This window comes from Ochotona princeps, chromosome 5 (assembly GCF_030435755.1).
Source record: "Ochotona princeps isolate mOchPri1 chromosome 5, mOchPri1.hap1, whole genome shotgun sequence".
Classification (NCBI taxonomy): Eukaryota; Metazoa; Chordata; class Mammalia; order Lagomorpha; family Ochotonidae; genus Ochotona; species Ochotona princeps.
The window spans coordinates 27,145,635-27,163,440 of record NC_080836.1 but is presented as its reverse complement, the minus strand read 5'-3'; the positions used below and the strand labels follow the sequence as shown (position 1 = coordinate 27,163,440).

Here is a 17,806-nt window from a genome sequence, read left to right as displayed (position 1 = left end):
TTAGGTTTCATTAAGACCTACATTTAAACTAATACTATATTTCTGTTTGATTGTACAGGTCTAATCTCTTAAGAGGTTAGAAAGTAAGGCTTTGAAATGTGGCTAGGTGTGGCTATGTAGTGGAATTGTGTAAGATTTGCCTATGCAAAAATATAGTGTCAGGCATCCGTGTAGCAGCTCAGAATGTTAAGCCTCCATCTGCAAGCCAACATCCCAAATCAGTGGCAGCTGGAGTCCCTTCTTCAAATCCAGCTCCTTGTTTGTGTGCCTAGGAAAGCAGCAGAAGATAATCCAAAGCTTTGATCATCGGCACTTATGTAGAAGTCTTGGCTGGAATTCCATGATCCTAGCTTCCAGGTTGGACTAGCCCCAGACACTGTGAACATCTGGGGAGGGACCAGCTGACCTAAGATTTCCCTGTCTAGCGGTCTCTGTAACTTAATCTTTTCAAATAAGTAATTTTTTAGATGCAGTCACTTTTCTTCTAGGAAAGCATTTCAATATCTGTTTCAGGGAATCCTTCTTTTTAGGAAAGGGTTAATGAAGAAAAAGAGCTTGTACTACTCATTCTAAGAGTGGGCCTACACTGGCAGCCTAGTGGCTAAAATGCTTACCATGCATGGGCCAGGATCTCATATGAGTGTTGGTTTGTGTCCCTGCCACCCCGCTTCCCATGTAGCTCCCTGCTTGTGGCTTACTTAGGAAAGTAGTTGAAGACGTCCCAAAGCCTTGGAAGCCTGCATCTGTGTGGGAGAGCCACAAAAGGTTTCTGCCTCCTGGCTTCAGATCAGCTCAGCTCAGGTCGGTGTGGCCACTTGGGGAGTGAATCATCGGATAGAAGATCTTCCTCTCTGCATATCTGACTTTCCAATTCAAAAATAAATAAATCTTAAGACCTGGTCACACAGGCTTGCTGGGTCAAGTTTCATCAGCACTTCAGTGATGATCCAGTGACCCACTCAGTCCAATCAGATCCAAATCTGTGACTTGCCGGGGAAGGCAAGTTGGGAAATACCATCCAGGACGAGCACAGAACTCCGAACAACGTTGACCAAAAGTGATCTTCACCAGGACACATGATCATCAAGCTCTCTTCAATCAATCATAAGGAAAGATCCTTAAGTGTGCACATGAAAAAAATCAACTGACATATAAAGGAATGCCAATTAAACTCACAGGAGACCTCTCACAGGAAACCCTACAGGAATGAAGAGAATGGAGCGACATATTCCAGATTCTAAAACAAAAAAATTGTCGGCCAAGGATAATGTACCCAGCAAAACTTTCCTTTGCCTTTGAAAATGAATTAAAACTATTCCACTGCAAAGAAAAGTTAAAAGAATATGCCTCTTCCAAACCTGCCATACAAATGATACTTAAAGATGTTCTCTTGACAGAAAAAAGGAATAGCACCCACCAAAACCAAAGGCAAATGCAAAGAACATCCCAGTAAAATGACAACAGAAAACTAAATCAATGAACAACCCATTGTTAAAATGACAGGACCAAATTACCACCTATTTGTATTAACCCTGAATGTCAATGGCTTAAAGTCATCAATCAAACATCATAGATTAGTAGCCTGGATTAAAAAACAAAACCCATCTATTTGTTGCCTAAAGGAGACATATTTCACCAACAAAGATCAGCAGAAAATATATCTCATGGATTTTGATTTTTTTTTGCTAATTTCATCTGTTCAAAACACTTTCTCATTAAGTTCTTCAATGACTCATTGATCATACAGTAGCATCATTTTCTTCAAAAATGCTGTTGTTTATTTCTTTTTTTTCTTCCTGTTGATTTTGTTTTGTGGCTTTTTTTTAAGGGGATGTATAGTAACTGTGTAAAGGAGACTATCATATCCAGATGTGAGGATACAATGCTCTATGCACCTCTAATTCCAGACAAAGATGGACTCCCAATGAAGCTGTTTCCAATATCTTGACAATAGGATGCTGGACTCTCTGGCATTGTCCTTGCCAGCAGTGGTGGACATAGGACTGTGTATGAAGAACTATACTAGTAATGATATAGGGAAACTAAGTGAGGGGGAGGAAATTGGGGAGGAGGATAAGGGAAATCCCAGGGCCTGTAGAACTGTATCATAAAATGATAATAATAAAAAAAGTAAAATTTTAAAAAAGAATGCAACAACAACAACAGCAAAATAGAAAATATCTACACTATGTCCTCCATTCCCTTAGTATGTATTCTCTTTGACAGATTCAACAAAGATCAACGGAAACTACATCTCATGGATTTTTTTTTTTTAGTTTCACCTCTTCAAAAACACTTTCTCATTAAATTCTGCACTGACTCATAAAAAAACAAAAACAAGAAACAAAAATTATTCTTCTGTCACCCAGAGTTTAGGATGCTAAATATTTTCTCGCACATCTGTAAAGCAATAATGGTTATGTCAACTATGCTGTGTTCGGAAATGAAAAATGTTAAAAATGGAGTGGGATTACTTTTCACTTGCTGAAACACACATAAATTTCTCTTTAGGAATGTCTTAGAAAAATGACATATCATTGTGATGCATCCTACACATGAAACACATTAAAAGTCCTGTGGTTTTTAAAGTCAATGTAAAGAGTTTTTTAAATGCACTGATTTGACAGTGACAGAGAAAGAGAAGCAAAGGACTAGAGCACTTCTATCTGCTCAATCACTTGCCAAATGCCTACAAAAGCAGAGACTAGGCCAGGCGGAAGCCAAGAACCAGCAAATTGTTCCAGGTCTCCCCCGCATGTGGCAGGAATCCAAGGATGTGTGCCATCACCTGCTGTCTTGCAGGTGTATTCTAAGTAACCTGGATCCCAAGCCCCAGCAGGATCCACTTCCTGACCCTCCAGCTTGGAGTGAGGGGATCCCAGGTGGGAGCCACATAACATCTGTGTTTAAATACCAGGCATGATCCCTGGTGAACAAAACAGTCTTTTTGTCACAAAATATCTCCTACCAACTCTTTGCCATGACATCGGTCTCTTCACTTGAGGCTGGAATCTTCCATATTTCACTGTTCTTTTACATCTTATCTTCCGAGAGGTAGCATAGATTCTGTTAGAAGGAGAAGGGGCAGCTGGCAGGAAGTCAAAGATCTGTAGCCTTCTCTTGTAGGTAGGGATGATCTTTGTTAGAAAACGGAATATGTAAGTTTTAAAGTGGATGGGAATGTGCAAGAAGGAGCAGGATGAGGTCTATATGTTCAATAACCAAGAACACAGATGGTGAATGAATAACAGAAAATCTTGCGCCAGAACTGATCATGCAAAAGGAAGCCAAGGTCTAAGGGCAGATCTTTTTGAATTTTGCTCAAAGTTGGCCCTGAATGGAAAGTATGTTTTCGTAACAAGCCATGTTTGAGATGGCTTTCCAAGTAAAATCTTCTATATTGTTGTCATCATATCTTGTTTTTAATTTATCCACTTAATATGATTAAATGTCTAGTAATTGATAATAACTCATTTGAATTGAATTTCTTAAGTTACGGTTTGTACAGTCAAGAGAGTATGTGATACAGGTTTTAAAAACAAATTCTGAGAATGTCTTCATTTGCCTGTCATCTTCACTTTTTTGCTCTGTTTATATTCCTGCGAAACTTTTAAATTCAATCTTTATTTTACACTTCCTTCATAAAATACTTATATTTTTTATTTGTCTGCTTTGCAAGAAACTACTCCTGTTTTACACAGAAATTTGTTTTCAAAATTACTGAACAGCTTTAGAAATTTTGTGGACTTTTCTTCAATACCAGATACTAATCTGCTTATCTGGTATTCATTCTTTCCAATGTGTAAGTGCTCCATATGTTTATTCATGAAATTCTCTTTTATAACAAAATAAAGTAATAACATATCAACCACAATTATCTGAACTATAAAGCTTCTGTAGATGCAAAAGTTCTGAAGCACAATATTGGAGACAGATTTAAATAACGTTTCCATTGTGAGGAAATGCAAGAAGTTGGAACTCTAATCAGAATATCAAAGCAAACACATATTACAAGGATCTTCTCACACATTAACAATAAAATAATATATTGAAGACTGAGTCCTTATCTCTGATAATTTCAATAGTCAACAAGTAGCTATCTTCAGTATTGACAGTTGAAGAGATCTTAAAATGGAGTGTTATGATGCCTAATAATTTCCTGCTAAATTGACCATGTAAAAAAAATTTATATGTGTCCTTCAATATAAAGCAATAAAAGAAAAGAAAATTGTTGCCACTTATCAACCCTGCAACCATTTTTTTAATAACACAAAAAAGTCGGTGTTGTGGGGACCATCACTTCTCCTATCCAACAACACAATAAAAATAATATAGAGGACAAGTGCATCATTTCCTGGATTTTATTAAAATTCTTGCAGAAATCGTAAGTCAGGTTTATTTTTGGCATTTTCTCTGAGATTACCAATATTTTGACAATGTCCAAACATATTTTTATAAGACACAAAGAAATTCTGCAAAAGCAACAGGTCAATACGAGATACCTTGTGAGTTTACAATGAATAAATTTTAGGGCTTATTGTTTTGTAATATCTCAAAGGAAGAAAATGACAAAATTACTTAAGTGACAAAAATCTAATTTGTCTCTTTTCCTCAACAAAGTAGGCTATGGCTTATCTATTAAATACAGAGCTGTGTTTATAAATAAGAAAAGCAATGGCTTAATACCCTAAGTCCTAAATATAATTTAGGAAAAAAATTAAGAATCATGATTCAAAGTATTCTTTCACATTTTAAAATCCCTCGCTTTGTAATGGCTATTAAGCTATGTATTTTAGAATCATCTTAAAGAAAATTTTTAATGCTAGTCTAAATGCAATGCCCTGAAGAGATAATCTTTCTTCCTGAAATTCAAGATATTTCTTATTGTTATAAAGCACTGGTTTCTCTTTTGTTATCTGCATCTTGAATAATGTATATTTTAACAAAAACAATCAGCTAAAGCTGCGCATTTTTAACAGCACTTTCCAGCTAAAACTACACCTATTCAGTGTGAATACATTGTAGTGTGAAATCTTAACAAATGATTCTAGTATTTCAGTTAGAGGACTTCAGAATTTGACAGCTGCAAATACCCAAAGCATAAAACAAGATTCTTTCCCACACCAAAAGAAAAAAGCTGGTATTTTCATCACAGGTGAAAGCATCACATTTTGTAGAAGTGTTTCTATACCCACACCAAGATGGAGGATACTCTGCTAAACATTTTCAAGTTTAAATTTCACATACAAGATGTTAAAGCTTACCTTGTCTCAGCGAGGACTCGCTATTGAAACTGTCATCAACTTCTAACTGTTAATGACTCTTTCAACAAAAACGGAAAACAGTAAAGTCACATGTCGCAAGAGTAGGCCTGTGTTGGATGCTGTTTTATTTCAGTACTAGAGGAAAAAAAAAAAAGGCGGGGTAAGAAAGAGCACAAAACTCTTAAATAAAACCACTTCCTGGGTAGATACAGTTAACCACACATTACTTGATTTGAAGAAGTTACCTTTTATAGACAACAAGATTGTTATTTTTCAACGCAATTATCAATTTTCAGACATTGCATATTTATATAGGATTCATCAATTTTGATTGAATGGGGAAAATTTGTAATTACAGCTTTAGCAGGGGGAGGAGCCCGCTTCTAAGGTCTGAGGGAACTTCCTCTTTCTCTGCCTTCTAGCAAGAACTTAAAAACTAAATCTCTACCAGCCTGGGTAAGGTTGGGCATGTTCACTTACTTTCAGGAGGCTCTGCAGATAAACTTGGGATGCGGAGCAGCTGCCTGCTACTCACAATTGGCCTTTCTGTCTTACTCACAGAAGGACCCACTGGGAACTGCTCTACTTCACAAGTTCACAGGGTGTGGGTAGGTTGCGTCAGAACCTCTGAGAAAAGCCCAGGGCCCCACTGCTTACCCAGCACCTCCTTATACATGGTTACTTTGTTGCCCAAATTAGTCAGTAGAGGCAGGAGTCAAACCCTCCCTGCTCTGGCATTAGTTTGGCTGTGGCTCTCACAAGGTTATTCTGTCAACCTGTTTCCCATCAGCTCTGAAACACGGTTATCCTGTGAACCTGTTTCCCAAGCAGTTCTGAAATCTGTTGAGGTGAACTTCTGCTCCACTTGAGTGGTTCTTCATGTGGCCTGATTTAAAAAAGAACAGCAACAAAAAAATCCCTAAAATAAAGAACCCAAAGTGTGTTATTGTGTCATGCTGCGAATGTACTTCCATGTCAAATTTCAGACAAACCAGGGCATATTTTTCAGGGATTTCAGCAATAACCATTGGATGTACATTTTTATTGGGCCACAGAGTTCAAGACGCAGCTCTTAGGCTTCCAAGCTTGGCTGGGTTTTTGAGCTTTGCTAGTTATGCACAAGTGGAAAAGCTTGCTTTCCATTGATATGAGAGAACTAAATTACAAATTTATTAATACAAGCAAATTAGACCATAAATCTGTATTATACCCTAGTGGGATAGAATATTGGCTATGAAAAAAGAAAAATCTCAGAAAATATAATTGTTATATATAAGGCTGATGGGTAAAGGATGATGGGTCCTTGGCAGTTAACTTAATTTCCCTAGGACTCATCCTTTTAAAATCATATTTCAGATCAATCCTAGAATTACCAGTTAATTTTAATTCCAGAATGGACATTGTTAACTGGTATAATTCTAGTGATTTTTTTTCTATTGAGTTCTCCTTTGTGACACAAAGGAAAAAGCAGAAACAGAACTATATTAAAAGTGAAGAATTCAGAATTTATGCCTCAGTTCTGACAACCTTTCTTAGACATTGCACAAGTCGTTGTTACTGAGGTTATCAGAAGTGTAGTTTATTTCTCCATGTAATAGAACATGCACATAGAAAATCTTATCTTAGTAAATAAAATAAATTAGTAGATTTATCATTTTGTACATTATAAAAAGTTGTAGAAACACACATTAGCATTATTTGGGGATGAAAAGGCTGATGTTTCCCTAACTGCATCACGAAATTCAGTATTTCTCACTTGATATAAAGCTTTTTGAAATCTAGTGAGACTCAAAAAATCTACAAGAAAAATGTTAGGCCTTTCCTTTAAAATAAATTCCAGTGACAAATGTCTGATTAGGAAGATAGAAAACAACAATATATGATAAAAATATACATAACTACTTAAAGGGTGAAATGATATTAATCACAGAAAGAGGCATACAATAATTGGAGACAAAATTACTTAAAAAAATAGAATTGGAGATTAGCTACCTAGCAATGATGCATGGGTTTTGGCTATAGAAGGAGATATACATATTACAATTCTGGCTCTAGTCTGTACGTTAGAGCTTTGCACCTATAGCTTGATATAATTGCTCCTATATGTCATATTTATTGAATATGATTTGAGTCAAGCAATGCACTGAGCATTTTGTGTCATATGCCTTCCAATCCTTCCAACTTTGCTAGCTAGCAGATGGTATTATATTCGTTTTAAAAATGAGGAAACTGAGGTTACTATGTTGCCCAATATAGTAGGTAGAGACAGGAGTCAAACCAGCCCTCTGACCTCAGAGCACTGGTTGTAAATTCTCTGCTATCGCTAACCAGCTGCTACACAGAGCAACTCTAAGCAAATAATGCTGAGAAAAAGTTTCACTCTTTTTTGCCTCTCCAGATGATCTTAAACCTACATCTTAAAGGTAGAGTCATGATGTTGATGCAATAAAATGAAGGAAATTTTTTTGCCTAATAGAACTTCGCTTTCCTAAGAAATTAAACGCTTGTTAACCTGTTGCGTAGGACAACAGGCTTGAATTACACTATTGCTACTTAGAGCGTGTCTATGCCATCTCCATTTTTTATGCTGAAATCCACTAATGTAGTGTTGATATGGGGCAGTTTCTGGTTAGACTTAGCGCAAGTTCTTGTCTAATTGCAAGAAAACATTCATGAAAGAGACATAGATGAAGGCGAACTGGAAAGCAAAATTTGTGTAAATCAAACTACACATTCAAGAAATTTATGCAGGCAAGCTGGAGAAAGAATAAGCTACAATCTATAAATTTTAGGTCATCACTCTTTACTAAGGTGTGGGGTGGTGTCGTGGGGGAGTTTTTTTTTTTTTTTAAAGATTCATTTACTTTTATTTGAAAGGCAGTTTTACATAAAGGAGGAGGACAGAAAGAGAGTCCTCTTTCATCTGCTGGTTCACTCCTCAAATGGCCAAAATGGCCAGACCTGAGCAATCCTGAAGTCAGGAGCCAGGTACTCCTTCCAGGTCTCCTACCTGGGTGCAGATCCCAAAGGTTTGAGCCATGCTCTGCTGCGTTCCCAGTCAATAAGCAGGGAGATAGACGGGAAATGGAGCAGCCAGAAGTAGAACTGGCATCCACGTGGGATGCTGGTGCTTACAGGCAGTGGATTAGTCCATGGAGTCAGAGCACAGGAGTCTAGGCAGCTCTTGACAGAGTATTCAAAGAGCATGGGTTGAAGGAAGGAATTGAGTAGTTCACATTTCTCTGCTCCGTTATTAGTACTATTTTTCTAAATCTACGATGTGCCATGGTCTCTGGTACTTTATGGAAGTGGGTACGTTGGCCATAGTAATTTTACTATAACAACACTTTTTATACTGTCTCAGTGCTTAGGCCTGCCATCGGGTCCCAAGGTCACTGAGGGTGAGGCAACGGTGCTCGTTGACCATAAGACACATCAGAGACAAGCTTGTGAGGAATGTCTGTTTATTCAGTACAAATCCCAGGGTTGTGAAGATTCAGGAAGGGGAGGGCAGGAGGGCATCTTCCGGCAGATCCTCCTGCCCACCAAAGACACTGTCATTGGCTATAAGGCATGTCTATTTCCTTTGTTCTTCCAGTCAATGTTCCACGTGTATTCCTCCTGACCTGCTAGCCATGTCAGAGGTCAAACTCCACATGTAAGCCTAGGAGCTGTGTTTCAGGCAGGGGAGGGAAGCTCTGAGCCACGCCCACCAGGTAACAGGCAATTGCCCACAATACTGCCTTAAAGGCCATTACAAGGCTATTATTGTAGCCATATTGGGTATGCCCATCTGGTACTAAATCTGTAAAAGCATGGAACTTTCAGTTTGCACTACCCAGAAGGGTTTGTGCTATATGCAAAGGGTTTGGGTGGTACGTGGAATCATATTTGGGAAATGCACACAAAGGGGTTTGAGATGGTCCATATTGGGCAGGTCATACAGCTTGACCATGGCTGTGGCATCATAGAAAGAACAGGCAAGGGAGCAGCGTGACGCTTCAAAACCTCAGCTGTGTGCCCAAAGTGGTGGCCTAGAGGCTGAAGTCCTCGCTTTGCACAAGCCGGGGTCTCATATGGGTAGCAGTTCTAATCCTGGCAGCCCGCTTCTCATCCAGCTTCCTGCTTGTGGCCTGGGAAAGCAGTCCAGGATGGGCCAAAGCTTTGGGACCCTGCACCTGCGAGGGAGGCCCAGAAGAAGCTCCTGGCTCCTGACTTCTGATCGGTGCAGCTCCTGCCATTGCAGTCACTTGGGGAGTGAATCAACAAAGAGAAGATCTTCCTCTCTGTATGTCTGACTTAAATAAAAATAAATAAATCTTTAAAAAAATGAATAAACCCTCAGCTCTCCCTGTTAACAGGGCTCTCTGCTTAACTCAGTAGTTTCAGGAATTGGTGCCTTAGGTTGTTAGAGCATGAGAGTGGAACACTCCTGAATGGGATTAGTGGTCTCACAAATGAAGTCCCTGGGAAATTAGCTTGTACTTTCTACCATGAAAGAGTGAAATGAGAAAGGATCTCTATGAGGAAGTTGAGTCATCTGCAGGCAGAGAATTTGAAATTTCATAATCTTGAACTTCTCAGCCTCCATAATTATTAGAAATAAATATATGTTGCTTTGAAACAACTCAGTTAATGCTCTTTTCTTACAGCAGCTGACAAGTCTAATACAGTTGTATAAAGTACACTCATTAGGAAAAAATACTTCAAATATATATGAACCTGCAGTAATGAATGATAAGCAAGTGCAATGGAAAAAGTGAAGAAAGATGAGTAGGCAGCAAACGTACACACTTTCAAAAATGATAATTTAAAGGGATATTAGCTGTGGGGTAGATGCATAGTCCCTTAAATTTTAAGAGGGCCAAGGCAGGTTTTATTTATTTATTTTTTTAGGGTGAGATCATCATAGAAGCATAGCTTCCTTCTATGCTAACTGAAATGATGCGGTCAGTAGAGGGGAGAAATTTTGTTGCATTAACAGAACACAGTGACTTGTTGGGCCAATCACTGTGGTTAGGTGAAAGGAGATATGGTAGCGGTCAACATTGAGATTCCACTACAAGAAACAGAAAGAACATCTCCTGATAAAGGTCTTTGAGTGTGACATTTCTAATAAGATGGCATTTGCTGCAAGACTTGAAAGATCTTAGGGAGTGACACTGTTGTATATATAGAGAAGATTGGTTGCAAAGTTAGCATGCTTAGAGCTCTGAAGAATAATAAGGAGGCCCGCAGCATGTTTTGTTGTTGTTGTTGTTACTGGAAAGCAAGGAATTAGGATGATATTTTATATAGCATAAGATACCAAGGTGAAAAACCATAGTTACATGTGCAAGTTATTTAGTCAGGTGTTAGGAATTTCAAGATAAATGTTTATCTTCTGCCCTCTTCACCTCTAGCAAAGCACTATAATTGTATCGTTGATTTATTCATACTATAATTTGTATTTTATAATAAAAAGAAGGGATGTCTTCCTTTTATTAACTGTCCAAAGGAAGAAGTTTCTCGAATTTACTCCTGTCTAAAACAATGTTCTTCTGGAGCCTCACAACTATACCTATCAGCACCATTGTCAGCTACATTTCCTATTTCCAGTGAGTCCACATTGCAAGTGGCAGGTACAAGTAGATTGTAAGAGATACTCAGGAGTGTTCAGAAGTCGGCAAGATTGAATATTTTTAAACTACAGATTTTGACAAACTATTTGACTCTAGTTTTCAGAGATTTGGTTCTTAAATATTTATCACTGAACCTCTCCCTGTTGGTGGAATTAATGCAATACCTCAAAGCAATACAAAGTTATACCCAAGAAATTATACCACTTTTATATTTTTACCAAAAATAAAAAAAGTACAAATTTATGGTATACAACATATTTTGGTATCCATATGCAATGTGGGATGCTAAAAACAAAATGTTTAACAAATATATTATCTCATGTATTTGCCAATTTTTCTGTGGTGAGAACACTTCAAAACTTAACTCAGCAATTTTCATATACATAATATATATCTATATATGTATTCATTTTGCTATGTAATACATCTCTTGAACTATTTGTTTTGTCTGGTGTGAAGTATCTTATCTTTTCGTGAACATCTCAGTGTTCCCTATCTTCCAGTCCCTAATAACAACCATTTCACTCTTGTTTTTATGATTTCAACTATTTTGCATTCTATTTACAAGTGTAATCATGCAATATGTAACTTTCTGTGTCTGGCTTATTTAATTTAACATAATTATTCTCCAGCTTCAACTATGTTGTCATGAATGATGATATTTCTTTCTTTTTTGAAAATGAGTAACAGTTATGTACCACACCATATTTGATCTATCAGTTCATCCTTTGGTGGACACTTAGATTGAGTCCATATCTTGGCTGTTGTGAATAATGCTGCCATAATTATGAGAGCGAAGAGTGTCTTTATAATCTAGTGACACCATTGCTTTTAGAAATATACCCAGGAATGGGATTTTGGATCATGTAATTTTCAATTTATTATTTCTGTGTAGTCTGCATTATATTTTCCAATCTAATTGAATTAATTTACATACTTACCAGCTGTCTCCAAGAATTCCTTTGTCTAATATTCTCACCGTACTTGTTATCACTCATGATCTGGTCTCACCTAGGTTTGAATACACATTTTTCTGATCATTACTGATAGGGAGAACTTCTTTCTACACTTTTTGACCATTTGGGGACTTTCTTCAGAAAAACGTCTATGGATATCTTTTGGATCACTTTAAAATTGGATCTTGTATAATTTTCACGTTAGCCCGTCAGATGTATGGGATTCAGAGACATTCCTGGGTTCCACAGTTTACGTCCTCTCTGTTTATTCTTTTGCTCTGCTGAAGCTTTTAATTTTGATATAATATCATTTGCCTATTTTCTTGCCAGTGCTTTGAGCCCATTAGCTGGAAAAGCTTGACTAATGTTCTAGAGTTTACTCTCTGTTTTCTTCTAGTACCGTTACAGTTACAGTCTTATTGTTATGTATAGTTCATATTAAGGTGACTTTAATTTACCCAGGGTGATTTCCTGAAGAGTGACTTTACTCATAATGTGTTCTGAAATCTTTGTTGAGGGACCTGTGCTGTGGCTCAACAGGCTAGTCCTCCACCTTCAAGAGCTGTCATTCCATATGGGTGCCACTTTTATGTCCCGTCTACACTACTTTTGATACAGCTTTCTGCTTATGGCCTGCAAGGCAGCAGAGGATGGTCCAAGTCCTTGGTCCCCTGCACCCAGGTGGGAGACCCAGAAAAAGCAACTACCTCCTGGTTTAGGTCAGCTCAGTTCTGAATATTGATGCCATTTGGGGAGTGAACCAGCAGATGGAAGATATTTCTCTCTGTGTCTCTCCTTTCAGTAAAGCTACCTTTCAAATAAAATAAATCTCTAAAATAATATTTATTAAAAATCAATTGTCCTTACATATGTGTATTTATATGTAGGCCAATAATTTTAAAAATTATTTGTTCTCTTTAGAAGCAAAGAGAAAGGGGATGGGAGAGAATTCCAATCTGTTGGCTCATTCTCCAAATATCCATATTAATAGGGACTGTGATGGGGGAAAAGCTGGGAACTGTAAGTGTAGTCCAGGTCTTCCACTTGGGTGACAGAAATCCAAATATTTAAGCCATTACTGCTACTTCTCAGGATTTCCATTAGCAAGAAGTCAGGAGTTAGAATTCAGATCCAAGTACTCAGATGAGGTTGCAAGCATCATATTTAGAGTTTATATATATATGTGTATATATATTTTTTATTAATTATTTTGCATTATATGACAGTTTCATAGGCTCTAGGAATCCCTCCACCCCTCCTCCTCCCCTCCCCCCTGGTGGATTCCTCCACCTTGATGCAGTATTACAGTTCAAATTCAATCAAGATTCTTTTCTTGCAAACATATACCAAGCATAGAGTCCAACTACTTATTGTCCAGATGGGTTGAACAGTTTCTTGGGGAGACCATTTCTGGTCCGAAGTTAGAGCTGGTAGAATATCATCACAGTCAATCAAGAGTCCCAATATAACATCAACAGCAATTTGCAATATTATGGAATTGACATGGTTTTGAGTAACCAGTATGTTAAAAAAAAAAAAAAAAAAGCAAGTTCTTAACCACAACCTGTGATTAGCTCATTGACATTTCAATTTTAGTTTATATACAGGACTGACTGCTATATACCTTAAAATGGCTATAAGGTACCATTCAGCTGTCTTGTGTCTATTTCATTTTCGTATTTAGCCATTTGTTGTGTTGAAGTATAATTTTGCTGATCTTGGCAGATTTTAGGATAATCTAGACTGGCTTGTAACTCTAACAAGATACTTGTCAACATTTAAGGTGCAGAACATTTTTTGGGGGGGGGGGTGTGCAGGAAAATCCTCAACACCATGGTGAGGAGTAACTAATCTTTGTGTCCCACCCAGCGAGGCATGAGCAAATCCACACCAGCTCTTTCCTGTCAGATTTCAAGCTCTACTTTCTGTTGTTTGTCTATTTATTTTAGTTTTTTTTTAGTTTGTATGATTGTTTGTTTGCTATACGGGGTTTTCGAAGCGATCCCAATGGTCATTGTGAGGGAGGGCAAGGGTCCAGAGGTGGAGCCAGGCTCGGACCAGAGAAAGCTCTCCTCCCTGGTCCCAAAGGACGTTTTTTGTTCTTCTGTTTCTGTGGACCGCTCCGGGCTTCTGGTTGTCTTTCCAATGACGTTGGTTTCTGCACAGTAGTGTTTGGACTTCTTCCATCCCCTGTGGAAGCTCCGGTTGGGGGTGGGTGACCTCAGAGTACTCGGCCTCCGAGGGCATCCAATTCCCTGTGGCCTCCTTGGCAGTTGGGATATAGTCCTTGTTGCTCGTATTAATAGTTTCTGGTGAAGGTCTGGGAATCTTATACCAGGCCAAATGCATGAACCTGTAGGTCTTCATTTTGTTCCATGGCTCTATATTACTACATTATTCTGTTCTTATGCCAATGTCATATTACTTCTCTCTGTTTTGTAGGATATCTGAAAAACAGGAAGTATAATGCTAATAAATTTATTCTTTTGATCCAAAATTACCTTGGCTATATTTGGCTACTCAGAATCTTCTCAGGTTCTCAGGTTCTGTACAATTGGCACTGGAATTCTGATAATAGCAATTCTGATATACGAATTTAAGCAGTAAGGAGATTTTAATAATAGTAATTATTGTCCGAATGTATGAATTGGGACACCTTTATTTTTATTTGTGCCTAATTCTGTTTCTTTTATCAATGTTTGTAGCCTCATATATATATATATAATTCACGTTTATGAACTTACTTTTTATAGCTTTGATCAATGAATTTATTTTCCTGATTTTTTAAAAAAATATTGTGACTGCATATAAATGCTACTGACTTTGTGTGTTGATTTTGCATTTTATAACTTCACTGGAGTCCTTCATTCTAACAAATGTGGAGATTTTAGAGTTTTCAGTATCATGCTGTCTAAAAAGACAAAGTTAAACTCTTCCATTCTGATTTAAATGTCTTATTCGTATTTTTTCACCTATCCATTTTTCTGTCTGGTTCTTTTTCTTTTAAAGATTTATTTATTTTTATTGGAAAGGCGATATACAGAGAGGAGGAGAGACAGAGAGGAAGATCTTCCTTCCAATGGTTCACTCCCCAAGTGACTGCAATGGGTAGGGCTGAGCCAATCCACAGACAGGAGCCAGGAATTCTTCCAGGTCTCCCACATGGGTGCAGGATCCCAAGGCTTTGGGCTGTCCTCAACTGCTTTCCCAGGCCACAAGCAGAGAGATGGATGGGAAGTGGAGCTGCCGGGATTAGAACCAGCGACCATATGGGATCCCGGGGCGTGCAAGGCGAGGACTTTAACCACTATACTATTGCTCTGGGCCCCTATCTAGTTTATTAAGAGCTGTATTTAGTGGCAGTATTGAATTTTTCTGAATCAAACAGAATGTTAGCTATGGTCTTGTATGTGGCATTTATTGTATGAAGGCACATTTCTTCAATGGTTACGTTGCTGGAAAATGGTTTACTTTGTTTAAAATCAATAAACAATGCTGAATTTTGTCATGTGTCTTTTCTATATGAAGAACATAGGTTTATGCCTGGAGTAATGGCTCAGTGGCTAATTCGTTGCCTTTCATGTGCCAGGATCTCACATGGGTGCCAGTTTGTGTCTTGGCTGCTCCACTTCCTTTCCTGCTCCCTGCTTGTGGCCTGGGGAAACAGTAGAGGATGGCCCAAGGCCTGGGACTCTGCACCCAAATGAGAGACCCAGAAGAAGCTCCTGGCATCAGATCTGATCAGCTCCGGCCGTTAGGGCCATTTGGGGGATGAAACAGGGGATGGAAAATCTTTCTCTCTGCCTCTCCTTTTCTCTGTAAATCTGCCTTTTCAAAATAAGTAAGTAATTAAATAAAATCTTTTTTTTTAAAGATACATTCCAAATCAACTCTTTCTCCCTTTCCACGATTTGAGAAATAGAGTTCAAGAAACTATTTCAAGGCTTCAAGATTACAGTTGATCATAGATTGGGCTCTCACTGAAGCACAGTGGAAGTATTTCCATTTTTTATGCTCAGATGTTGTGTTAGGACTTTTCTGAGAGAATATAATAAATAGGCTGAAGAGCCTTGTTTTTGTTCCAAACCAGAAAGAGAATGTTCAGGACATGGAGAAATTATAAATAGCAGGTTAAAGCTGCTAGACTTGGCAGATACCACAATTATGTATTTTCCTCTAAACATTAATGTCAACAAAAATAAACAAAAATAAATTAATGAGACTTATTTAAAATCACATTTAAAATATGTGTGGCAAAAGACAGCTAACTTCTTCACTGAACAATATTTCCATATGAGTTAGTCATGGGTCTTACATAAAAATTTGTCCTATTGAGTTACTAAAATATACCTTCTTTGCTCAGTTGAGCAAAATTTCACTAAGTTCATGTGAAAGAATAATTTGTGATTACAAGCTTTGAAAAGGTTCATTTATCTATTTGAAGGGACAGAGAGAGACAGAAAGATCTTTCATCCACTGATTCTCCACTGGTCCACTGGTGGGGCCAGTCCAAAGCCAGAAATCGGAAACACCATCCATTCATTCCTCTCTCTTGGGTAGCAGGGAATCAAGTCTTTGAGCCATCATCTGTTGCTTCCCTGCACATTCACAGATAGATCAGAAGTACAGTAGCCAGGACTGAAAGGAGCACCCATGCAGGGATGTGGGTGCTGCACTTGATGGTTTAACTCACAGCTGCACATTGTCTGCCCTAATGCCAATAACGTTTGAAAAAGTTTATGAAGATGCAAACTAGCACAGCGTTGCACAAATGATTGGAGAAGCTTCTGTGTCTTCTTACATTCTATTCAATAGGCAGTCCTCTCCATTTTCTTGCATTTCTGGACAGCCACAAGCCAAAAGATGTAACGGTTCTGTTCGTGTTTTATTTTTTTCCCAATAAAGTATATGAGTATAGAAAATACTCTTGGAAAATGTAGTATTTTACTCCAGAGCATGAGGTTTTTCTTCATTTCTGAGAATAGCCAAGTATGTATCCTTTGTTAGAATGTTAGAATGGCTTTTATACAGGATTGGCATTTCTTAGTTTCACGTTTCCTTGGATGTGACACACATCTTCCTATGTGAATATGCACTTTAGTTCATTGCTCCCACGGGACCTGTGAGGCAACAGAAATTGAAATAAACATGAAACTCATGATGCCTGCTGTATTCCAAGTTCTTTCCCTGACATAGGAGTGTGCTGTCTTCTACAATCCACCCTTTTTCTAACTCTGATGGATTTACTTGTTATCTTGAATGTACAGCAAAATTCCAGACTCCTTATACTTTTCTTCCAATGTGGTCTTTTATTCCTTGTACGTTTCATCACTTCAATCACTGGCCATTTCATCCCTTCTTTCCTATTTCTGCTCTATATAATTTTCTCATTTTTCTCTTTTTATTGAATATGACCTCATTCCCTGTAAATGCATACAGCACTTAATACAGAATTTGGCAGATAACCTTTTTCTGGAATGAACTGATGCATTTAAGAGTTCCTAAGTTGAAAGAGCTTTCTCCCTGAGTTTATCATTGACAATTTGCATTAGATGTGCATAATGTCGGTTAATTCACTGCTGGGTTTCAATGGTAAATTTTCTTCTAAATTGTAGGAGATAGAATTGATTATAGCAATTTTATGAGCTATATTTTTAAATGTCTGCTGCATTCTTTCCTTCTTTCTAGGGGATTTCTCTCTCTCTTCCTTTTGATGTATGGGGCCATTTAAGTCCTCTATGCATTTCTGGAAAACTAAAACCCAAATCTAAGCCTGTTGAACCTCTTGTCACACAAGTATTTGAAAGAATGATACTTAAGGGAAATAGAAAATGACACTTTCCCCCTCATCTTTTGAAGACGAAATGATCCATCCCCCTCAATTCTACCAAAAGAGATTCCCAGCTCATTTTCCTTAGCAAGAGCTTTAAAGTGTAAAAAACTCATCAAACATCTTTTCCTCGGA

The 17,806-nt window shown here is 37.9% G+C and overlaps 1 protein-coding gene across 2 annotated transcripts in view; it reads right to left on the bottom strand.

Moving 5' to 3' along the window:
- Positions 1 to 5,399, bottom strand: part of ARHGAP15 (Rho GTPase activating protein 15) — a 625,244-nt gene extending 619,845 nt beyond the window's left edge. For both annotated transcript variants that reach the window (XM_004577187.3, XM_058664454.1), the window contains exon 1: positions 5,265 to 5,399. The gene's annotated coding sequence lies outside the window, so the exon portion shown is untranslated. The remainder of the gene's footprint in view (positions 1 to 5,264) is intronic.
- Between the last annotated feature and the right edge of the window lie 12,407 nt (positions 5,400 to 17,806).